At 46.6% G+C, this 24,711-nt stretch overlaps 1 protein-coding gene across 3 annotated transcripts in view; it reads right to left on the reverse strand.

Annotated features, from left to right (window-relative positions):
* The window catches only part of PIK3CB (phosphatidylinositol-4,5-bisphosphate 3-kinase catalytic subunit beta), a 95,777-nt gene that overhangs the window by 67,118 nt on the left and 3,948 nt on the right, over window positions 1-24,711 (reverse strand). The window contains exons 3-4 of one of the 3 annotated variants that reach the window (XM_030954742.1): window positions 19,012-19,096; window positions 3,081-3,248 (exon numbers count right to left, since the gene is read on the reverse strand). The gene's annotated coding sequence lies outside the window, so the exon portion shown is untranslated. Of the gene's footprint in view, window positions 1-1,775; window positions 1,917-3,080; window positions 3,249-19,011; window positions 19,097-24,711 lie in introns of those variants that run through there. The other 2 variants (XM_030954741.1, XM_030954743.1) reach the window with 2 other exon arrangements.

Here is a 24,711-nt window from a genome sequence, read left to right on the forward strand (position 1 = left end):
ATACACATCAAAACATTCCTGATGTGACCAAGATCCCTGATATTCTTTTTTAAAAGGCCAGTAAACCAATTACCAAAGAATTTTTGTTCAGTAATTCTTTCCTGAACCCCAGCTCTCCTGGGAAGCACTGCTTGCCGCCATGAAACTCCCAGAGCCTGGAAGCCACCATCAGTCTGAAGGGAAGCTTCCAGATCAAAGTTTCCAGGTGACCTGGTGATTGATTCCCAGCCACCTTAACGCATTCCTGAGAATTCACAACCCTCTGCCAAGCATATGGATGTTCAATATTCCTTTATATGCAATTTTCCTAAAAGCAAGCATGTACTAGAGTTTTATTCCACCTTTTAATTAATCTTTGAAGGCATAAAGCTGTGGGAGTCTCTGGCTAATATTGCAAAACACAGGCCAGTCAAATTTCTCCAACATCCTTCATACATTCATCTCACTTCAAACCCTGAACTATGATCCTGAGAACATAAATTATATATTGCTGAGGTTTCCAGCTTCAGGAGCTTCCTAAGCCTGAATGAAGCTTAATATCAACAGAACAATGGCAGCACGGACTAAGTTAGTACCTAATATTTACAGCTATGGCCACACTTTGTCAATTCCAAATGAACAAAACTTCAGTGTATGCAGTGAAAAGAAAAGACTGTAAATGCATAAAGTTCGGGGAAAAAACCACACACCTAAACCAAACCAAAACAAACAAAAACTCTGTACATCCCAAGAAGAAAAACTCAGTTTTCCGGAGTTTGGAAAGTGTCCAGCATGAGTCTAAGCACACATGTGTTGCAGCCAGACAAACCAGCGAGTCTGGCATGAGAGGTTTACGTTTTTCTTTCAGGAACTCTTTGGGACTAATGAAGATTTATTCCCCCCTTGCAGAGAAGCCGCTCCCCGTCTGTGGCAGCGTGGCTGTCTGTTAGGAGAGCACACGATGACAGCAGAGCCAAAGCCACCGCTCCGTGCGCCGCCCTGCACAGCGCGAGCGGCTGACTGCAAACACATTTCCCAAATACTGCTTTGCCATACAAATTCCTGCGGTTCCCAAGGAAAACAACGCTCAGAAACCCAGCTGAAAACAACCGGGAGTATCGACTAATAGAAACGCCACTTAAAATTCACAGAGCAATCACCGAAAGTTCTCAGCTTGGGGAAAAAAAAAAAGAAAAAAATAGAAAAAAACTCCAGGCAGAGCGCAAAGCTTGTCCGGCCAACGCTCGGGGGGAGCAGGAGCCCGGGGACCGAGCAGGCTCTCCCGAGGGGGGAGCAGGAGTCCGGGGACCGAGCAGGCTCTCCGAGCCCCGGGCAGCGGGAGGGCTGACCCGGGCAGGAGCGGGGCCGCGCCGGGCACTTGTTGCGGGGCCGTTCCCGGCGCGGTCGGGCACAAAGGCGCCCGCCCGCCGCACCGAGCCCGGCCCAGCCCTGCCGGCCGCCCCGGGCCCCTTTCCGCCGCCAAACGGCCGCGTCCCGCCGGAACCTTCCCCCGCGCGGGGCGGGCGCGGAGCCGCCCGCGCAGTTGAGCAACCGCGGTGTCGCAAGCGGAGCGGAGCGGAGCCCTCTTGCTGCGCAGCTCGGCGCCCGGGCCGGGGAGGCACGGCCAGCAGCGGGCTGGCAGCCCAGGGAGCCCCGCCGCAGCCACACCGACACCGAGCCGTGCCGCCGCTCCGCCCCGTCCCGTCGTGCTCGGAGCGGAGCCCGGGCACGGCCAGCTGCTTGCCCCGCACACCCACCTGCCCGGGCACGGCCAGCTGCTTGCACCGCACACCCACCTGCCCGGGCACGGCCAGCCCCGCACATCCAGCTGCTTGCCCCGCACACCCACCTGCCCGGGCAGCGGCCGCCGCCGTGTCCGCGCCGCCCCAGCCAGCGCGGCGGCGCTGGAGCCAGCCGGGAGCGCTCCCTCGGCCGCCACCGGCCCCGGCGCTGCGCTCCGCCGGGGTTACCAAGGCGATGGCTTCGCCCTCCGGCCGCCACCGCCAACCCGGGCCGGGCTTTCGCTATGGAAGCGCGGCTGGCGGCCAATGGCGCGGCGCGTCCCGCCCCTGCGGCCGCTCCCTTCCCCGGAGGGCCGGAGCTGGCCGCGCCTCCGGCCGGCGCTGCGGGCTTGCGGCGGCCGGGCTGGGGGTCGCCTTTCCCCCGCCGGGCCGCGGAGCCCCCGGCGAGCCGCCCCTGGCGCTCCGGGAGCGCTCCCCCGGCCCGCGGACGGACGCGCAGCTCCGCTTGCCCCGGGCCGGCGCTCCCCGCAGCGCAGCGCACCCACCTCGCACTCGCAGCGCCCCGGAAGCCGCTACCGCGCCCCCAAGTCGGACTGCGAGCAGGGGCAGCCGCCCTGGGCACGCTGGAGAGGCTCATCCTAGAGCGCCTTTCCCGAAGCGCCTTCTGGAAATCAGCAGGCAAGAGCTCATTATAGCAGCCTGTTGCCTCGGCAATGAATTCCCCGCTCCGTCCTCATTTCAAGAGTTTTGGTGCTGAGTGGTCAGGAAGAATTGCATGGGAACTAGTACCTAGAAAAGGGGGTTTTCTAAGGCTTGAAAGAAGCAACCAAAGGAAGGCAAGGTAGAATGTAACCGGTAATGAAACAACTTTTGCATACAGCGGGCCCGTCCCCACCCACTGAAATCAGCAGCAACATTCCTGCCGTCTTCAATGAACACAGGGCGAGGCGTAGCACATCCTTGTCCACAAAGAGTATGCTCCTATTATGCATATTTTAACATCCCTATGCTAATAATCATCCTGTATCATTAACCTTGTCTATTTTAGTCTGTTCATTTTTCCAGTTATTCCAGTTTTGAAAATGGATGGATGGATTTACTTCCTCAACTTCACTTGCCGATTCTCAAGGCACTAAAAATCCATTAAATTTGGATTAAAACACATCTAGGAAATGTTTTGTTGTTTTTTACAAACCACCCAACCAACCACAACATCTATTAACTGGAAATCTCTGGGAAGGACAATGATCTCCCCTATTACTTCAGCAAATGGGATTTTTGCATGAATGGTGATCATGCAATGCTACCTCTAGGCAAATCTCAGTGGAAGGGCAGAAGTTAATGAGAAATCTTGCCTACCGTGTGTCAGTTGCCTTCACAGCCTGTCTGTCCTGTGTCAATTAACAGCTCCCCTTCCTGCTTTTAACCAGTTCCTTAATCTGCTCAGTACCACAGGCATTGCTCCTGAACATCATGCTGCTACTTCACACCACAGAGTGTAGTAACTTCCCTTGACTTCCCTTCTTCCTGGAAAAAAAAAAAAAGCAGAGTTCAAATGAAACTGGTTTATCAGGCAAATGTGCCACTCATACAAATGGATCATGTTCTACATAACAAAGTTTAGTTCATCATGTTGAGCCACTTGTTTCTTCTGTTTAAAGCTTACACTGCAATTGAAATATATTTCTGAAGAAATAAGGTATTAATGAAATCCAGTAGTGTAAAAAGTCCCAGATCTGCTGTTTTTCAAATCATTCTGATACTTGTGGTTTTGACATTAAATATTCCAGATAGTCTTGGCTTAGGCACTGAAACCTTGGCTCAGTAGTTGGCCTCACTGATGACAAATGGCTTTGTGACTGGAAAGGCTTGATAAGGTTTCTTTAAAAAGAGCTATTTGCTCTGGATCTTGCAACATTAGGTGGTTGTTCTACAGGATCCAGTGCAGAGCACAAGCCATGATGTGAATGACTTATGGACTGAGCAGAGGGCTACAATGCAGAGCCTTAAAAATCTCTTTACTGTTTACTGCCATTTTTTTCAATTGACTAATGATGCCTTGAAGTGTCTATCACACATAAAGCCCCAGGCACTTTAAAACTGTCTTGTGTAGACAATTCCTGTGAATTGACTTCAGTGATACCTGACCACACCGAGTTTTTCTCCAGGGTTGTAATCCCTGATTTCAAATTTCCTTTCCATTTTCTGTTTTATGCCTCTAAATACAATATCAGTATTTAGCAGGGGGAATAAAGAGATCTCAGCCAGTAGTTATTAAGATATTTCAGATTCTAGTTGATCAGCTTGCATGATATTCATGCCCTTGTCACACACTGAGTTGTTACAGACAGCGTGTGACTCGGATAAGGAACTTGCCTTGAAACATCTCAAAGAAACATTTTTATATCCTATGTGGCATGCAAAAAAAAAATCCACCAGACTTCAAATATAATTTTAATTTTCAATTTCCTTATCTTTAGATTGCCTTCCCACCCCCCTTCACAAAACAACAAATGTTCTATTATTCTGCCCCCCAGGCTATTGTTACATGTGTTCTCAGTATAATGAAAGGGCTTTGTCTGAAAAGGCTGGATCTGAGTCATGTCTTTGCATGTGAAACAGCTGTACACCTAGGGCACATTCTCGGTTGCTTGAAAATGTGTCATTTTCAGTTTTTTGGGTTTACACTCTTTGAATCCTGTGTCACTGCAGTGATCAGAAGAAAGGAACTAAGTTGTCTCTGTATTTGCAAACATCACAGAACTGTGGCAGCAGACCCAGACTTAAAAAAGGCAAGTGGAAATGCCATGTTAAGGATGTTTGGCCTAAAGCAGAAAAAGCCATTCTAAAAAAAAAAAAAAAAAGGAATAAATCTAAAGGACAACGATCCAGAACACAGCAAAATACTGGGCAGGAGATGCTTAGAAAGAATTCATTAGAAAATTTAAACACTTACAGCAACTTGCTACTGTCTGACATTGTGATACAATGGCAACATCTACAAACCAAATGAGCTTTGGGAAGTTAAAGCACAGGAATGTTTTCTAGTGAATACAGAATGACACGAGAAATTCTCATCAGTAATTCTTTTCTTAAAAAAAAAGTTATATTCAAAACTGTGAGCAATAGTAAGAGAGAATAATGGCCACTGCACTGCATGGTCATCCCTTTGCCAGCCTGCTGCCTACTGCTGTCCAAATAAAAGGCCTTAGAACATCTTGTGTATGACAAATAACATGTCACTCTCCTCAGCAGTCACTAGAGGAAAGCCAGTTTGCTTTGTAACATTCAAAAAATAGCTTGTCTGTTAACAAAACTTTAATCTCCCCTTTGAAGGCCCTTCTTCATCTAGACTAGAAAAAATATGTCCCCTATTCCCTAAAGTAGCAGGTTGGTACCATTTGGAAGGGAGAGTCATTAGTCACTGAAATTTAAGAAGTGTTAATTAACAAGTGAATAATACTGGCAGTGACTATTTCATACCCTGTGTTTAGTACAATAAATCCCAAGAATCAGGTTTAACTGTCAATGCCTATATTTAATCTCCTGTAGGGAAAACGCTAAGAGATTCCCAATACATGATTTCATGCCCTAGGTTAAAGTGCTGCAGCACACATAAACAATATGACAGAGAGGATATGGTATTTGGGTAGCATGGTCCTGTACCAGCTCAGCTGATAAGTGAAAGTTGGTCTCCTGGACCTCCCCCATCTCTGCAGCTGTTAGACAGCCCAGCCTGTGAAACCCAAGCTGGCCACTGCCACCAGGACCTCTGGGGGTGCATGGAGAAGTGCTAATGGCACGGGGAGGGACATGGTGTGACATGCCACCTCGATGCTGTGAGCAGGACACAGCAGCTCAGGGCTGTGAGCAGGACACAGCACCCCAGAGGTGCTCAGGCAGTGCTGTGGTCCCTGTGCCTATGCAACTCTAGCCTGGGTGTCTGTGAAAGCTGCCCTTGGTGTCTCAGCTGTACCAGTGCAGGGGGCGGCAGCAGCAGCAGCAGCAGCAGCAGGAGAAGAAGCAGCAGCAGCAGCAGCAGCCAGCCCAAGCAGTACCAGACTGCTAACCACGTGTCAGACAAAAAGGATGCTGGTTTTGGCTAATGGAACACCAGCCTGCAGCCAGAACAAGCAGCTTTTTAACAGTGCTTTGCTAAACCAAGTTATTGAACATGAGTAAAATTCAGTAGCAGAGTTGTCTGAGAACCTAGAGTGTACAGGAAGCAGAGAGGCAAACCCCTCTGCCAGCTGCAGCAGCCCCTCAAATCCAGCTGCAGCAGCCCAGGCATCATCCTGGCCCTTCGATGTTCTGTTCCCCCTGCTGAATTCCATATCTGAGACCTCTCATTTTAAAATTTTAAGCCTAGCTTAAACGACACGGAGCCACTTTAAATACAGGGCCTCTTCCTCAGCCTCCCTGAGGTCCCAGGCTGCTGTGCCACACCAGAATCACCAGCAGTCAGCTAATGCACCCACCAGGGCAGACACTGCCCTGCTGTGAACTGCTGGGCTCAGCTCCCTCTGCTTTTCCCTGCTCAGATAAGCTGTGTGAGCTGGTGAGCAGCAGCAGGTCTGACCCCAGCAAGGCTCTCCTGGAGCACTGGCTGTGCTGGTGATCCCCACAGGGCTCCCAGAGCTCCCCAAAGCTGGCTCCTGGCTGGGGAACTGCAGAGTCCCTCTGCCCTGAGGCTGCAGCTGTGCCAGGAAGGGCTGGGAGCTGAACCCCACAGCCAGAAGGCACTTGGTCCTACTGCTTCCAAAGCACAAAAACCCCACAAAAACCCCCAGGAGCTCCTAGGCAGCCACTTTTAAATGGTGGCATTTTGATCACTTTATGCAAATTCCATTGAAATAAAGCAGCAAATTTTTAATAGCACTAATCGTCGACAAACTGACTGAAAATACTTATTGTCACTAATTCCATACCTAGCCAATGTATCTTTTTCTGCATCTGTTCTGGTCTCTGGGTATGGTCACACTTTACAAGACAGCTTTTTCATGAGGTATGTGGGCCTCCATCTGTACCAGCAAGTGAAGATTAAAAAAATTACTCAGAATTAGGAAGAGTAAGGCCTTTACAACAATCAACAGCATCCTGAAGTGGCCAGCTGACTTTCCTGCTATATTCTCCCTTTATACACAAATAACTCTACATAGTCTTTAATTTTTCCAGTTTCCTAACACAGACTTTGTAAAATCAGTTCCATCAATACAAAACAAATTCTTTCATTCAAAAGGCCAATGCTTACTAGAGCAAGACTTCTGTCCACATGTAACCTCACAGCCCACACAGACAAGTCTCCCACCAGCTATTTCCTCTGTCTACTTTGTGGGCCTGAACTCATAACCAATATTAATATTTTATTAACATAACTGGATTGTTAGAAATGTCAGTTTTTAGATGAGGCACTGAGTTCCCCTGTGTTATTTCTACCGACTTTTCTAATCAAATACAAAGATCCCATGACACACTTTGACAAAAAGTAGGGCACAGCCAGCTTATTTATTCTTTTACTAAAAATAGGCTTCAATGTCCAGCAGGTTGTAATGTGTGAGACAGCACTTCAAGTGTAACAGCTGCTCCTCCTGCCTCAACACATCTGTGTTACCAGCCCCCTTTGCAATCTGCTAATTACCAAAATCAAACATCAGCCTTCACAAGGAGTTCCCTTTTTCTGAAATGCTTCCTATGATTAGGCTAACCAACAGTTGGAATAGCAATAAAATATCTTCTCATCCTTACAGGAGGAGTTTCTGACACCCTTCCAAGCACAGCACAGCATGTTTTACATCTCTTGGGTTAATGGCATATTACTATTCTCAGCCAGAGGCAAAGACTAGAAAGAGATTCATTACAGGAAATCCATCTCTCTTTCAGCCTCTTTGCATATTTATTTTCTAGCTGGCCTTCTTGTTAAGGCAATTCTGATAACAGAGCAGATGTGACAACTGTGAAAACCAGCAATGATCAGGAACACTATTGAGGCTGTCACACGTTTTAATGACTGTGGATATGAAGCACTGTACAATTTCAGCATTTCACCTTGAGGAGACTTTCAACTCATGTTTTGTCAAGTTTTCTTCGAGGACATCATTGTCCAGCCACAATGGTGTAAGTCACAGTTAGGAAGACTTTGTTTTGTCAGAACTGCCACAAGAGAGAAACCAGTCTTGTCCCTCCAAGGACACTGATGTAGTTATCCTTTGGGTCAAACACATCTACTGACCTGAAGGGCACAGTGGGCATCACCTCAGAATTTGGCCATGTAACTCTGCAAACCAGGAAAGACTTGCTCCAACCCACCTTGCATGAGTTACACATGATGTGCAAACCAAAGAAAGAGATAAAAGCAAATGTGATATATTGCTGCTACCATAAGACACAGGTACTGCATTAACGTTTCACTAGCCCATGGAAAACATGATCAAAACAATAATTTCATTGCTTATCACCACTATACCTACATAGCAGGGCAAACTAAAAAAGCTGTTGTGAAATTTAAAAATTCTGTAAGCACTAGAAAAATGACAAATACTACATGCATCATCATTCCTCAAAAATACCAGTTCTACCTACAAATGGACTATTATTTTGAATCTCTATCTAAAATCTCAGATCATCATTCCTCAAAAATACCAGTTCTACCTACAAATGGACTGTTATTTTGAATCTCTATCTAAAATCTCAGATTCTAACTTCTTCCCTCTGGTGACTGTGTCGTAATTTTAATACTACTGATGAGTTTCTAGTTTTAAAAGGACTACCAAAAATACATATATATAGCAGATAGGCTTTCCAAAGGCATTTACAGATGTCTTATTAACAATGTTTCAAGTCTAATACTAATTCATGTATAACTAACTTCAATGTTTATTTTTCTATAAAACTGTCCTACATTAAATCAGTGCAAGCAGAGTCACAAGCACACACTGAAATTGCTGAGAAGCAAGAATGTTCAGTTCCCTGCTGCAGCAGACAGAAATAATTTCATCCCACAGTTCTACTAAACTTCTGATAATACAGAGCCATGAGTCCCATCCTTGGAAAAAAGCACATTTCAGAGCAGAGTTGTTAACAGACACTGCACATCCAGTGCAGGAGAGATTCCTGGAATACTCCTAAAATGCCAGTACATTTTTTGAATTCCTTTTTTCTAGCCTTTCATTGCTAGACCATCCAGTCATCCTGAATCAGGAAGACTCATGTTTATTTCTAGGAATTATATTTTAGACAGTTTCTTCGAGCTACAGATGCATAATCCTAATTTTTAGTCTATAAAAGTTAAAATTACTAAGTCTGGCAAGATGCCATCACAAAAAAAAAAAATTAAAATTGTTGCAATGTAAGAGTTCAAGTATATTATTATTTGTTTCAAAACTAGAAATTAAGCCTGCCTTACTATTTTGGAAACTCCAGGCTTTGTGCTGAATCACCTTTTACGGAATTTCCAGGTACTGATTAACCAAATCAAAAACTGTGTGTTTCACCCCCTCTGCCTGGCAATATCACAACAAGTCAAAAGTTTCATTTATACCACTCCCACGCCTTCAGATTAAACAACTATGCAAATGATGCCAAGTCTTTGTTTATCACAGCTTTGTCAGCAAAACAAAATCATCCAGCAGGTGAATCATGAAATTGCTGTCTGTGTGGATGAGGGAAGCAGAGATGCCTGCTGAACTTCACGCTCCCCAATCCATTTCTCCTTCCCCTCTCCTTCACTGTGTGCCTGCAGCCCTGCTCATGGGAGCAGAACTCTCCCTGCCTCTTCCCCAGCAGAAAGGCACAGCTCACTTGGCTGCAGCTCACAAAGTCCTTTAGGCCCACCAGCAGAGCTCAGCCTAAGTGGCTCTGTAAGCTCAGGAGAGTGCCCTTGCTGCTTCCCCCTGCGAGGGAACATGAGGCTTGCTTCCAGAAGGAGAAGTGCATCCATCTCAGTGCCCCCTCCCCTGCTTGCAGAGGGCTCAGGGGGGCTTTTGTTGCAGCTCTGCTCTGCTCTGGAGAAACACTGACAGGTTGGCAGCCATCTGGGCAAGGTTAGATCACCTTCACAAGAGGAGAGCACATTCCAGCAGCTCATAAAAATGTGGCTCAAGAACACTTTTTCTGTTCCTGGAATGTATCTCATTGCCAAAGAAGGTAGCTACGACCAGGAAAATATTCCATGGGGAGCAAACAAATTCTCCTGCCAATGCCATTCCTCCCTGCTCCACCCCAGCTGATATTACACAAGTTGAATAATGCATGTCAAGGTATTAAGTAACATGTAAACACTTCCAGTAAATGTTTCTGCTGCAAGCCTTGTCTTAACTGGTATTGCTTCCCCCCTGTGATAATGGAAAAACATCTTCCTCAGTTCTTCTGCACCTAAAGCTCATTATTAATGAGGCACTTCCCACCAAACATTGGCTCGTAATCTTCCTCTTGCCCCATCTCCAGGGCAGATTTTAAACCTCTTGCAAACTCAGCTCTCTCAGAGATGGCCTTCCCTGAAAGCCTCTACTGGCCCCACAGCCAGCTCTGGGGAAGGCTGGTGTCCCAGGAGAACTGCACTTCTGGTAATCCTCTCAGGAACAGATGACAAATTCCAATGGAAGCAAGCTGGGGGTTTTCTCTCCCACCAAGGATGTTTTATAGGAGCCTTGTCTTCCCATCATTGCCCAACAGTGTTCTCCACCCCAATTTTGAGAATATGTGTTTTCACATCTTTTCCCAAGGGGAGCCACAGCTCTTTCCAATCTGGTAGAGGAAATCTCCTTGGAATTTAGTAGGCATGCCCACTGCTTGCACAGCATATGCCAATAATTCCTTCTGCTTTACTGGCTGGGACACTCCTCAACAGGGGCAAAGGCAGTTCTGAGCCAACTGACCAAAAGGGGACATGGTTAATCACATCACTGGGATGAAGCTGGCTCTTGAATCACCTCCATGAGACTGAGAATCATTAGTCCCAAGGGAGAACTGCCCAAGGAAATTTCTGGGATTTTCCACTGGCAATTGTACTTTCATGAGGGTTTTCTGTAGGAGAGACTGACCTAAGGTCAAGTATCCAAGGAACTCCCAGGGAACAACACCAAATTCCACTCTGAAAAATGCCTGGCCAATACGTTTGAGCAGAGCTGTTAAGTAAGAAGGTAACCTCATGCATTTTCTATAACTTTTTCCAATTATAAATTATTTCATTTGATGTCTGTTAACTGCACAGGGCTGAGAGCTGTGAATTGAGTTGGGTTGTTTCCTTTCCATAACTGTTTTGGTGGCAATTGAACTTGCAGCCCAGCTGAGGATGTGACACCAGCAGCACTAAACACTACTGAGATCCGAGCCACTGCAATTGGTAAGAAATTTGCTCCTGTTTGGGCAATACATGGAAAGCAGAAATACCAGTGAACAACCTCCTCCAAGCCTTCTCTGTCCCTGCTTACAGCACAGCCTTTTGTGCCTGCTCTCCCACATCTGGGAGAGGAGCAATGGCAACATCTCAGCTCCCAGCTCTGTCTGACAACTGCACCATCAGCACAAAGAGCACAGAGAGCATGGGAACTGAAATTACACCCACCACGGCAAAATCAGGTCACAGCTACACAACAACTGCTGGGCACTTCTCAGGAACTCATACAGGCTGACGTTTTTGTCTGGGCTAATCAGGACAGGCAGAAAGCAAACCCCATGCCAGAAGGAGCCTGTCCTGCTCAGAAGATTGCTCAGGAGATGGGTAATGACTGCATTACAGCTCAGTAAGGAGTGATTTGAAGAAGGGTTTCCAAATGCTACTCCCTGCTGCTTTTAGTTCCCCCACAGAAGAACTTTTGGCAAGACCAAACCCTCCACAAACACCTTTGGAGAAAGCTTTAGTCAGCCACGGCTGCTTTCCTAGGAAAGGGTAACTCACTGCAGCCTTAATTCTTCTTTATGCTGTAAAATAACATCTTTTTGATGAAAGACTAATAAAATAACTGATTTCCAGACTTCTAAAAACGTTAGGGCTAAGTGGACACTCAGAAAGATATTCAGAAAGTCTAGACTTCTCAAGAACTGAAAAGCTCACCTGAAAAGCTGTTTATTTTTCATCCAGGGCACTGAGGGCACTGAAGCTCATGTAAAAATTCCTGGTGCAGATGAAATAGAGATTTTTGGAGTTCACTTGAGTTAGCAATATGAATTAAACATTTAAATTTTAGCTTGTAGAATTACGTGTTGAATTTTAACCTTCTACTTAAGAAACCTCTGCCATGGTTCATAACTACATCAGGTTGTGCAGTGTATTTATTCTGTATATCACTTCATAGAGAGGAATGTGATGACAGCAAAGGAAATGCTTTTGCACTGTCCTTTTTCCCCTCCACCCACCCAAAGCAGAATTGTGCTGCCCAGCTCCTGCCTGGATCCTTCTCCACAGGGACAGGGGAACAAGCAGGACCTGCCACAGCCCCCAGAGCAGCAGCACGTGGGATAAAGCAGGACACACAGAGCCAGGAGGGCTTTCCTGAGGGGGCTCCTGGGTGTGCACTCTGCACACACACACAGATGTGCATAACCCACCCTCCTGCAACTTGACAGCAGTTTGTTCTCAGTACAGCAAGAAATGTTGTACTGTCCCACACCATAAGCTTGTGTCACACAATGGACACCAACACTCAATCATTGAAACTGAAACTTCAAGGACATCCTTACCGTGCCATTAAACTGCATTTAGAATTTCTTTTGTCAAGTACAATTTTCAGTTGCGGTGAGGACTACAGGTGTTTCAAAACAGCAAAAAAAAGCATCAAGTATCAGCTGTCAAGCACCTTTGTTCTCAAGCACTATTAACCACAGAGCAAATACCTGGAGCAGTCACAATTCAGGAAAAGAAATCTCTACATCCCAGTGAAAGAAGTCTCAATTAATGAAATAGCACCTGTAAACTTCCAAACCATCCTACGCTAATTCCTTCATATAATAGATCCAAAATAACCTCTTAAAACACTATTGTTAAACATTAGTCTTTTCCTTTGATAATTTAACTTAAAGATGTTTATTTAACCTTTAAATCTTGACTCTATTGCTAAATATTCCTCGGAGGAAAAGTCTCAATAAAGTATTAGAAAGATGAATACTTCATCTCTTTTAATCTTAGTCACATCTTAAGCTGCCATTATCACAGATATATATTAAAAAGAAATACATTCAGGTATGAAAAACAAAGTCATGTTACAGCATGTCAGGTTTTCTATCAAAGAACATGCCATTACACTTCGTGGCTTAATAATTTTCAAGCCTAAGAACTGATGATGCTCAGCTAAATTATCCATAAAACATGCCTTGAAAAAGAGCATAGTTTTGTTTTGCTGTTTTCTCTCCTTCCCCCACAACAACAGCTGGGGGAACAGTCATGCAGTTCCATAGTGGCTTGGCCATATGAACTCTATTAAAAAACTGATTATTTCAAGTTGCTAAAGATCAGGTGATAACCTCCCTCAAAAAAAAAAAGAAAAAATGTGAACAGACCCTAATTAGTATCTGATAGAAGTGGGGCTGTTGCGCTGTGTAAACGCTGAATTGGAATGATAATGCAGGGAACTCAACACAAGCAGCTTTGAGTTCCTCCCTGCAGCCGGTGACAGCTCCTGCAGGGGCTGTCCCTTGCAGCATGTGGCACTCTGAACACTGGTTTTCCACACCCTGCAGGGCTTCTACAGCTAGCTTAAGAGAACAAACCCCTGTCCCATGCTGCACACCTTGTCTGGGGCAAAGACTTTTTAAATAAATCCTTCTGGGCTGACTGACTCACTCTTACCTCTCAAACACACCTGCCCATGCACCTGTGGCACTGCCTGCAGAAACCCCAGCTGAGCACCACTGCTGCTCCCTGGCCTTACCCAAAACCAGGCTCTGTCCCTGCATTTTGGGCTGATGCTGCTGCTCCAGGTGACACTGGAGTGTCACTCCATGGCAAACAGCTGCTCTGCACATCAGGGACAGGCTCTGCCCTCACCAGGGCTGGCACCCAAACACGCCAGGGGCTGCTGCAGGCCAGGGCTACAATGGACACTGCATGGCATCACTGCATGGCATCACTGCATTGCCATCACTGCATTGCCATCATTGCATTACATCACTGCATGGCAGGTTCATGCATTGTTGGAATCCTGGATGCTGAGAATTTTAAACTTTCTGTGCTGAAAGGCACAGACCCACAAGAGAACACTGCATTTGACCTGAGGCTGTGAAGGTTTCCAAAATCGATTGGTAGCACTGGGATTATGGGTGTGTGGTTGGTTAGAAGTGTGTAATATCACAGGGTGGAAAACTCAGAGTTTGGGGTCTTAGAATACAGAAATAAATATGAAGCAAGATGGAGGTTTTAAGATGGAGGCAGGTTGTTCTTCTTTACCTTCTTCTTCCTGGGTTTGGGTGATGTTTTGTAATTGGGCAGAAAAGTCTGCATTGCAGGTTTCCAGTGATCAGTTATTGGGTTAAAAGGGAAAACAACCTAGGTGTCCTTTCTTAATTGGATAATTTAGTCTTAAAAGACCTTGTAACAAGAGATTGTTGGGCATTTTGTGCCTTCTAATGAAAAGCTGCTGAACTCACAGCAGTGAGACTGTTTTACTGATAAGAAATAATAAACACCTGAGTCCCAACATGAAACTGCTGTCTGGAGTGCCTTCAGTCCCGACCCAAAGAAACTGATAGTGCATGGCAGGTTTATTGCCAGCTCCCAGTGACTGTGCTTGCCTCATGCAGGTTTCCTGACAGACACTGAGTGTCTTAATTAGCAGCCTGCCTTTTTAATGCCCAGAAAATCACACTGTGTTTGGCGCTCTGGGTCTGCAGTGGCTGCTCCCACACACCCCCACCTGTAACCTTACCCACACAGAAATCCTGCTGAGTCCAACCTTCTTTCCAAGCCAGTCTGCCCTCAGCATATGTCAGCTTCTGTACATTGTGCCCTTTTCCAATTCATCCCATCTGTTTATGGTCTATCTAGTTAAATACGACTTTCCAAGGTTTCCAAGTAATCTTTTTTGCCTTTTTTTTCCTATCTGATGTCCAGTTAATGATATTAAAGGGAAATTTATTAAAGAACTACTTTAATTTCTATTTTATTAAAGAACTATCTTAATTTGAAAATAGCTACTCAATTTCTTTCCACATTTTTTCTCCAAACTGGCTGAGTGTGACCTTTGTAAAGGTATTTAGCAGAGGCCTGTCATTTGTCAAATTATTTTTTCAGTTTTTTTCAGCAAGAATTTTGAAATCATTATCAAATTATTTTTGTTACATCAAATTAAAAAAATGTTCTCTAGCTAAGCTGACATATTTTAGTCTAATTCCTTAAAACTGCATGAGATTAAGTACACAGTGGAAAAAACCCACAAAAGTCTGGTTTGTGGCCAAAATTGCACCTTGACGTAAAACAGAAGGGGGAGAAAAATTAAATCTCTTGAATAATATTTCCCAAGTGTTTATTAAGAATTGCTTTCTTTCTTAGTCTCAAATCCACAGCAGTCTCAAGGCAACAGTGCCACATCTGGGTTTGATGGGCTCTGTTGAAAATGTGTTGGGCCAACCCCTCGTTCTGCTGCCCTGCCATCTCCAGTAGGTTCTGCATCCGTGGCACACGCAGCCCAAATTGTTTATTTCTCCAGCTCTCATTAACCTCTGACTGCTCTGTTGGAATCAGGAGACCAGTTCAAATATCTTCTTACAGTTGCTGCTAAATTGTAACTGTTTGAAAAGATTAAGTGTGACAGGTCAGAGAGAGGAACAAAGAGTTTTATTCATGAAGAATCTTACCAGCCTTCAAAGCGAGTCATATGAGAAATATATGAACACATAGGTTTTTATAGCTCGTGCCTGAATTAGAAACAAGATCAGAAACCTCAACGGCCCTCATGAACTCCTTCCTGTTTCTCCATGCTCTCCTATTCATTTTGGATGACACACTGTCCCCCTTTATTCCTCTTCCTCCTCTTGTCCCTCCTTGCCCCTTGTTCCCCCCTCTCTGCACATCCTGCTCCGTGACTCTGCGCTCACTTGTGCTGCATTCAGAGGAGAACACCCCAAGATCTGCCACTCTGGAAATCTGGGAATTGCCAGCTGTCAATGTCCCATCTTGCCTCCCCCAAAGAAGCAAAGTGAGTATGAATCCAGACTCCAGCCCTCCTTAACAAGGGATGTTCAAATACACTTCACAGCAAGGTAAGAAACAAGCAATTTAATGTGGTACGTGACAAAAAAAACCTGGCAAAGCAAAATTCCCGAGGAAAAAGGCCATTTCCTCACCCTCTGGCTTTGGAACTAGACCAGGATAAGCTAAGTGGGTGAGGCAGAACTGCTGGCCATTTGACCATCTCAACAGGAGGAAAGAAAAAAGGAAAAAAAAGAGGGAAAAAAAAGCAGAAAACAAATGAAAACTGTTTGCACATGAATCCCTAGGGCCATCCAAACTGGGAAGGTGTGCTAGAAACCAGTTCTGCTTCCAGGATTAAAGTTTTGAAGTCAACAAGGGCAATGATTTCTGGAGATATAGTACAATACAGATAGTGCCTTTTGACTCAGAGAGAAGAGAGAGCAAGAGACAAACTTCTGGCTGGACAAAAAACTCTTCCTGCAAGAACAACCACCTCTGAAAGAGGTAAAGAGAGCAACAGCAGTGCTTTGATTTACACTGATGTCACAGAACAGAATTGGAACCAGCCAGTATCTCTAACTGGTACCAATTGCTACATCAGTGGGTCTAAACAAGTTTACAGCCTCAGAAGACTGCAATCTCCCTTCTACACAGGAAAGGAAAATAGTTTCTTTTAGAGGAACTCAGAATTTCTCAACCCTAATTAATCTTCTAAAACAGGAAATCCCTGCCAGCACAGGTGGAACTGTAACACACTGGCTGTGCAGCTGGGGAATGAAAAATGGGATTTCCGTGCTCCCAGCTCACCCACCAAAACCAGAGCAAGTAAAACAGGCAGCTGAAAAGCTGAAAAGAAGAATGCAAGTGAAAAAACCGAGAGGGGAATTTAGGAAGTCACTAGGTCATTCCTAAGAAAATTCCCTACAGTGTCAAGGATGGTTTAAGCCCTTCTGAGGAAGCAGCTCTCACTGAGAGCTGAGCATTAGGGCAAAGGAAACTCATCCAAATCTGTATTTCAGGAACCAAAGTCGAGAGGACACTCTGCTGCCTCCTGAAAGAGCCCTGTAATGTGCATGGACAAGTCCAGCTTCCCTCAGCCATCCCTTTGTTCTCTGTAATTGCTATGTTTAAATACAGTTTACACTGTTACTCACTGGACCACATCACAAAAGATGAATGCCAGCATAGACATTTCTTTGCCATTGAAATGTTACTTGAGTTAAAAGTCAAGACAAGAAATAGCCATTTCTTTTTGATACTTACAGCATTATAATTGTGGAGGCATGTAGAAAAGAGGGATATAAGCAATTATTTACATTGCTACACATTTCTGTCTGTCTAATTGAAGCCAAAAGACTTAGAGACAGGTGAAGATAACACAGGTGCTTGTAGGGTATGCCCTGCACTCTGCTCTGAGCACTAGGGCTGTGCTTAAGTTCAGCTTGGGATAAACAGTATTTTTCATGGGAGTTTGTTTTTTGGTTTTGTTTTTGTTTTTTTGGTTTTTTGAACAACCTGGTCTAGTGGAAGTTGTCCCTGCCCATGGCTGGGGGGTCAGAACTAGGTGATCTCTAAGGTTCTGTAAGGTCCCTTCAATCCCAGGCCGTGCTGTGATGCTGTGATTGGATGACATCAAGCACCACAGAACCATCTGTATCACAAGACACGGGGCAGATTTCAGAGAAACTAAAAAAGCATGGTGTCTGAAACATAAACAACTAACACAAACAGTAGCACCCAAGCTTTGTTTAGACTAGGGGAAGTCCAGCAAGGCAGTGATAAAAGAGCAGTCAGGATTGGGTACTGAAAGGTGTGTTTTCACCAGAAGAGCAGTGCTCTCAGTGTAAAACAGCCTGAGTACTTCCAGCCATAGGAAGTGACCCTCACTCTCTGATGTGCCAGACCAAGTGGGTAACAAGCAAAACCAGATTAATTTACTTGAACTGCAAGTACATCCTCAACACTTGCTCACCGGGGGAAAAGATAAATATACTTACTATTAATAAAAATAACACTAGGAGAGCATACTTTTTTTTCTTTGCTACACACACACACACAAGTTCTCTTTATTTAGACTATTAGAAGGCTAACTTTTCTCACACATGCATTTCAGTCAATATAACAGGTATTTGCATTGTTACTTTCTCATGAGTTTGTATTTCATTGCCCCATTTTGACAGGCCATTGAGCCCACAGGACACTGCTGGAGTCCATATGGTTTTGTACAGCACAGCAAAGCAGGCCATGCTTGGAAATGCACTGAACACGTGCAGAGGAGGCAGAAAACGAGCAAGGTCACTCAGCTGGGCTTTCATTTCAGCCTGGATGCCATGCTCCAGCAAGAAAGTCACACACATTCTCCAGAGCAGGCGTCAGCCAGAGCCATAGAAGCTCAGCTGCTCACAGTTCAGTGCCTCCATGTGCAGTGGCAGTGCCACTCAGAGCTGTGAGTAACCTGCACAGGAGCTGCTCCAAAATGTGCACGTGCCCCCCAGCAGCCCCACAGCCATCCCCAGGCTGACCTCTGTGCTTCAGGCTGCTACACTCAATATTGAAGGTAAATGTATAGGAAGTACTGAAAACGATTTTTGTCCTGGCCTACTAGTGAAGTGCTTAATTGAAGAAGAAGACAAAGATTTAACAGACGTGTTCTTCCCCTTAAGATGGATCGGTAAAACACAGAATTTAACGTTAGGTAACTGCAGAAGTGAGATAATGTCATGATGTTTTGCTTTCTACAAGATAAAAGGAAAACCCCGGTTTCTATATTAAGAGAGGAAATGATTTTAAATAAATATCTTATCTTCCTGGCAAATTACAAGGTTTAGGTCAGCTCTAAAAGGAATTTGTGTCAGCTAGAATAAGACATCTATGTGAAAGATTAATGAGAATGAAAACCAACCTCTTAAAAAAGTAGAAGTAATGCTTGTTGAATTTATCATCACCTGTAAGACTGGTTATGTTAATAATGCTTCATGTTATGCCAGGTAGACTGAAAATAATTAATAGCTCACAACCTTCCCACAGAAGTTTCAGTGCCAATGTTGTTTTGACTGTTGACAATAAATACAAAGTACAATCCCAAATATTTAGGCCTTCAACATAAATTCCTTATATCTGAGCAACTTCCGTGAAAAGTTAATAAGAAATCTACCTGTCCAGCATTACCTGTGAGTTCCTGGATCACAGACTCAGCGGGGAATTTCAGCCTCACTGTTCACAGCTCTTCAATGAAGTCCACTGTGCTCACGACCTGCAGAAGCAGAAGTGATGTTACACTCAGGGCTCCACAGCTGAGCTCTGCTGAGCCACCAGCAATGTTCAGGAGTCAGAGATGAGAACCAGGGTGCTGCCAAAGCCTGGCTGATTGTGCTGCTCAGGGGCTGCTGTGAAATCCTGAGGGCTCTTTGTCCCACGTGCAAGCTCTTTCACAGCTGGGAAACAATGCTCACCTCAAAGCAGCAACAAGGAACGTCTGTGAGGACACAGCACCGTGAGAGAGGATGGAGAGGAAGAGAAGGAAATGCAGAATAAAGCAAAAGATGGAAGGGAGGAAGGCTGTTTATACGCTTACAAAATCTCTAAAATAGTCACAGCCCAGAGAGATGCAGGTGGCAAACTGATCTCATTAGAGAAACCACAATGGTTCAGAGACAAGGTTCATTTCTGCCAGGATCCTGTTTCCAGTACTGCTCATACCCAGATGCTGCACAGGAAGGTTCCCAGCCACACTGTTTGACAGACTTTAATGTGATTCCTGAAGGACAAGCCAGAAATATTTGGCTAAAATTTATTGCCAAGTTAGACAACCACTACATAAGGAAGAAATAAAATCCACTATGTAGAACAGGACACCCATGGTTATCAAGTTTAGAACCCGCTCATGGCATTTTTCCTTGGAAACAGCACTTGGTGCAGCACACAGCATCCCTGCAGAACTTCCACAGCCAAAACACTCTGATACAGGCCTCAAAAGTGTGAGAAATAAACCAGTTAGCCTAGGAACTGGGCAACTGGTGTGCACCAGCACGAAATCCATCGAGGTGTGAAAGGACTGCAGTATGCACCTGCACCATGCAGACTTTTGGGGCAAAGCAGAAAGATTTACACATGCACCCACTCCTAGGGAAGGGAGTGCCCCATCAGGACAACGTGGCAGTCAGTGCTTCACTCATGGATGCTGTCGAGGCAAGAAATGGACAAGACTGACTGCCTTCATTCCTCATCCCTCCATTGGTACTGGATCTTAGGAACTGCTGCTCAGGGCTAGTCAAAAAACTCCCTTCATGATGTTTTTCTATTGAAAATTGTGTGTTTGTCCTTCGGGGGAAGCTTCCCATTAAAGGCCCTCACTCTGTCTATTATTTAATTTCTAAAAACACCAAGACCTACTATGTTTTTGTTTTCAACAAAACCTTGTTTCTGAAGCGGTGCCTCACCGGAGCTGTGGTTCAGCTGCCAGAGCACACCTCCCACGAGGTGTGAGATCACTCAGAGGGGAGGTGATGACACCACTGCGGAGATGCAGCCTGGCCAGGGAAGCCAGGCTGCAGCTGAGTCAAAGCTGTCAATCAAAAAGTATTTGCAATTTTAGAAAGTCTACTGCAAATTTTGACAAAAGCAATGTGCGTCGCTTGAAATTTTTCTGCAAAATAATGTATTTGGTGATCATGTCTGCTCCTCACCATTTCTGGGCACTCCTGAAGTGCCACTCATAAAAGTGGAGTGAGGAGGATACTGGAGGCTCCAGCAACAGCAGCCATACCCACCACTGCCAGACTCCTTCCATGCTTGGGAATTGCAAGGGGATTCTTCCCCTCCTCAAGCATCTCAGCTCCAATATCTGGCCTCTCACTGCCCAGAGGGACTGGGCTCCCAGGGAATGCTCTGACAACGTCAAAGATTAACTCACTGACCCTCATGTTTAATGTACAAAACCTCTTACAGGAACTCTGCATGTAAGCCTTTAACACAGACTCTGATCCGAGGGCAATGGACAGCCCTAACAGCAAATCCGGGTTCCTCGGCAGCTGCCTGAGCTCTCTGAGGGGACGTGAAGGCTCCGAGAAGCAGCCCAAGAGCACACAAGCATTTGCAATCAAGGCTTCACTCTTATCAGACCCCTCTCAGTCCGCTCGAGCTTTACCAGATCACTGACCTCCCTCGTGTCACAATTGCCAGTAAAACACAAAAGCCTGAAACTGAAAACACCTCCGGTCTACCAAGAACTCACTCCGAAGGACAAAGTCACTGATAACACTGAGCCCAGCTCACAGGATGAGACGCTGATTGTCTCAGTGCTCTAAGTGAGCAGCTTAATTGGAACAGAAAAACAGGGTGATGAATCACAGCTAAGGAAAGCACCTTGCTCAGGAAGACAGACAACATCAACGCTTTACATCATTAAAATTTTTTGAGGTTACTCTTTAGGACAGCACACGTGGAAAACATTTCAGGGGAAAAAAGATGAAATGTTGTTTAATTGGTGAATTCTTGCCATTAACAGGTCTGACACATGCTGTTGGGCAGGAGGTGTGAGCCTCAGACACGCTGCCAGCCACACTTCCCCGCTCCCTGCAGCTGCCAGACCTCGCTGAGGTTTGAAAGTTTCCCAGCGGGAGGCCCTGTTCCCTTTGCTTTCTGGTAAATTAGCCACTGTAGTTACATCTCCTTGGTGGGTTTGGTTTCGTTTTTTCTTCTTTCTTCTGGTTCTTTTTTTTTTTTCCCCTGGTTTCTTTTTGATGCAGTAGCATCTGATCTCACTCAATCCTAACCTCTCTTCTCATCTCCTCACCCCGAAAAGGGAAAGAGACCCCAGAAGCACCCTCGGGAGTGGGGATTCACCTGGGACTGGGGAGGATGTCACAGCACGGGAAGCGCCAGCAGCGACAGGGAGGGGACGCGCAAGGGAGGAGTCCGGCCCGGGCAGCGGGCAGGAGCGGCGGGGGCTCCGGGCGGTGCCGGGCCCGGGGCAGGGCCGGGAGCGCTCCAGCTCCTGGGCAGGGGCCGGGGCAGGTCACAAAAGCAGCAAAGCAATAACGCGAGCCGCGCTCCTACCGGGCCGTGCCTCCCGCAGCCTCGCACCGACAGCGCGTCCCCGGCACCGCCGGCCGGCCCGCCCCGCCCCGGGGCCGCCGCCTCTTCCTCCCGCCGTGCCTCGGCCCGGCCCCGAGCCGCCCTCAGCGACCCCGCGGGGCTCGGCCGGGCTCGGCCGGGCACGGCCCCGAGCCGCCCTCAGCGACACCGCGGGGCTCGGCACGGCCGGCCCGGGACAGGGCGGCTCGCACAGCCCGCTCCCCTCCTTCTGCCGCCCGCAGAGCTCCTCCTCACCCCGGGCATTTCTCAGGGCACCGCTGTCCACCGGCCACTGCCACCGCTGCCACCGCCACCTGCTACTGCCACTGCCACACACAGCCTGGCAGTGCCCCGGAGCCACGCAGTGCCTTTGGCGTGGGCAGAGGAGCAGCCAGCCCCCTCAGTTTACAAGCATAATCTTTTCAGCCATGACTTTGCACTTGGTAGTGAAATACTGAGTCATGCCAAATGTTACCCAGCTGTTCCTTTATCTCCTTCTCCGGGGAAAGGTGATTACTGCAATAAAATCTGCTGGTTTCTTTCACACCAGCCTCGGTTCCCTCAGTGGGAAAGCAGCAGGGGATGTGGGGGATGCAGGGCTCGGCTCTGCCACAGCCAGCCGAGGCCACTGCTTCCTTCCACCCCTCTCCTCCTCAGCCAGCTCCCAGCGTGGCCTGCAGCCAGCCAGCCGCCCACGGGGCCTGCCTTCCGCACAAACACCACACCTGCCACAGAAACTGCCGTGGGAGCCCTGCAGGCTGATACGGGCATCCCGCAGGCACACCCTGCATCACCGGGGATGCTCTGCACTGCCCGAGCCAGCCCAGCTCAGTGCACAGCAGAAACCAGCTGCCCACACAGGTGTCTGCCTGACCTCCAGACGTCCAAAAAGGCCTTCGCTCTCCTCCTCACTTCAGCAGCACCTTGTGCCAGCCTTGCCCAGGTTCAGGCCACTGCTTGGGAGATGACATTCTGACAAATCAAAACCTGTAAATTCAGGTGCAGAGGTGACAGATGTGCAAACCCAGTCATCACACCTGGCCACATGTCAGGGGGTGAAGAACAGAGCTCTACAGCTCGGATCTGGGGGGAGAGCCAGGGCACCTGCCAGCAGACATGGGGCAGATAAAAGCTAAAAGGAGGACAGGGAACAGACCCTACAGGAGGAGTGGCTTCCACTGCTGAACCAAAGGCAAGCGTGGTCTCTAAGAAAAGCCTGAATCCAAAAAATGCCCTAGTAGGAGAGCTGGAACATCCCACAGGGCAAGCTGATTGCATTCCTGTTTTATTGTCTGGCATAAACAGCAAGCGTGGTGTTCAGCAGCAGAGGAACTTGAGTTAATGATCTCTTGTAAATTTTAGTACTTGCAAGAAAGGTTCAACAAGAATTTTCAAGCCTGCAAAGTTGTAATATATGCTAAAAGCATGGCAATATTACATTTTTGAAGCCTGACATTCTTTTAATGCATGGTATGGGCAATAACTTACAATGAACAGTAGCAACTCCAGACCCTCTCCTACAGCTGTGCTAGCCACAAATAAGGTTCTGAGCAGGGCAGAAAAAACAATGTCACAGAACAAAGGAACCTGAAGTTCCCTCCCCTGGAATTTCCTTTTCTAGTGTGCTTTGGGGATCCTCAGTGCCAGATGTCTTCCCTGCCCCTGTCCTCTGGAAGGAGCAGAGCTGTCCCTCCCAGTGACACAGAACAAAGCCCAGGTTGCAGCAGTTCCTTTTCATTTCTTGCAGGGTGCTGGTTCCCTTCCCTTGCACAAGCATCTGTGCCCACCAGTTACATCAGCACGTTGCAACCTCACCCTCACGTGTGGAGGAGAGCTTGGGGCACTCTGTGCACACAGCTTCCACCTGGACTCACAGGGAGTGGGAAGGCAGCGTTCAGCCCCAATTTTACCTGGCACAAACCCACACCACAGGAAGACACCCCCTTCCCTTGCCCACTTGTGGTGCTCTCTGCTCCTTTCCCTCTGCACATGTGGGATGAGATGAGTGAACTTAGCCAGGCTAAAACACAGTGTTGGCTTCTTTTCCCAATGTACTTGTGACTTCTTAACAACTGCTTCCTCGACAGAAAGGATATGTTCAGTTGGTTAGAAAGGATATGTTCAGAAGGTACAGTACTTAGTTCTGTATCTAGAAGTAGTGGTTCAATAATCTGAATTGAGGCATCCTCCAGGCACATCTCCTAACACCCATATGGATCAATGGCAGATGTGATGAAAACCCAAGCAGCTGAGAAGGAGCAAGCAGGAAAAACAGTCAGGACCTGAGGAAGTGTTTTGCACCAGTAACTCTCAGTGGCTGTGGGTGCTTTTGAGTTTATATCTGCATCAGAATTTACAGATTTGAAGGCACAGTTCTCCAGACTGACTTTTGCCAGCACTTTATCAGTAGCTTTTATGGCATGTGTTGGTCAAACCCTGCTTTGAAGGACTCTGCTTCCTTTGGACATTCTGGTATGACCATCTATGTCAAGGGAGCCAATGTGTCAAATTTCAGAGAACAACGAGCAGCAAGGCACTGCTGGCTCTAATTCTTCACTGAGTGTTCCTCAGATAGTTCCTTAATCCAAATTTCCCACAGAGCACGGCCAGCACTTTCCTTTTTCCACTCTGCACCAGCCATCCCTGTACAGATGATGCTGTCCAAGTCAGGCTGTTCCCCATGCACTGAATGCAGCTGTGGCACCTCAGCATTGCCTGAAAGGGTAAAAATAGGTACCGAGCTACTGCAGAGACAAATCCCACTTGCTCACTTTCTTGCCCTTACCATGAAGG

Source organism: Camarhynchus parvulus, chromosome 9 (assembly GCF_901933205.1).
Source record: "Camarhynchus parvulus chromosome 9, STF_HiC, whole genome shotgun sequence".
In the NCBI taxonomy this organism is placed as follows: Eukaryota; Metazoa; Chordata; class Aves; order Passeriformes; family Thraupidae; genus Camarhynchus; species Camarhynchus parvulus.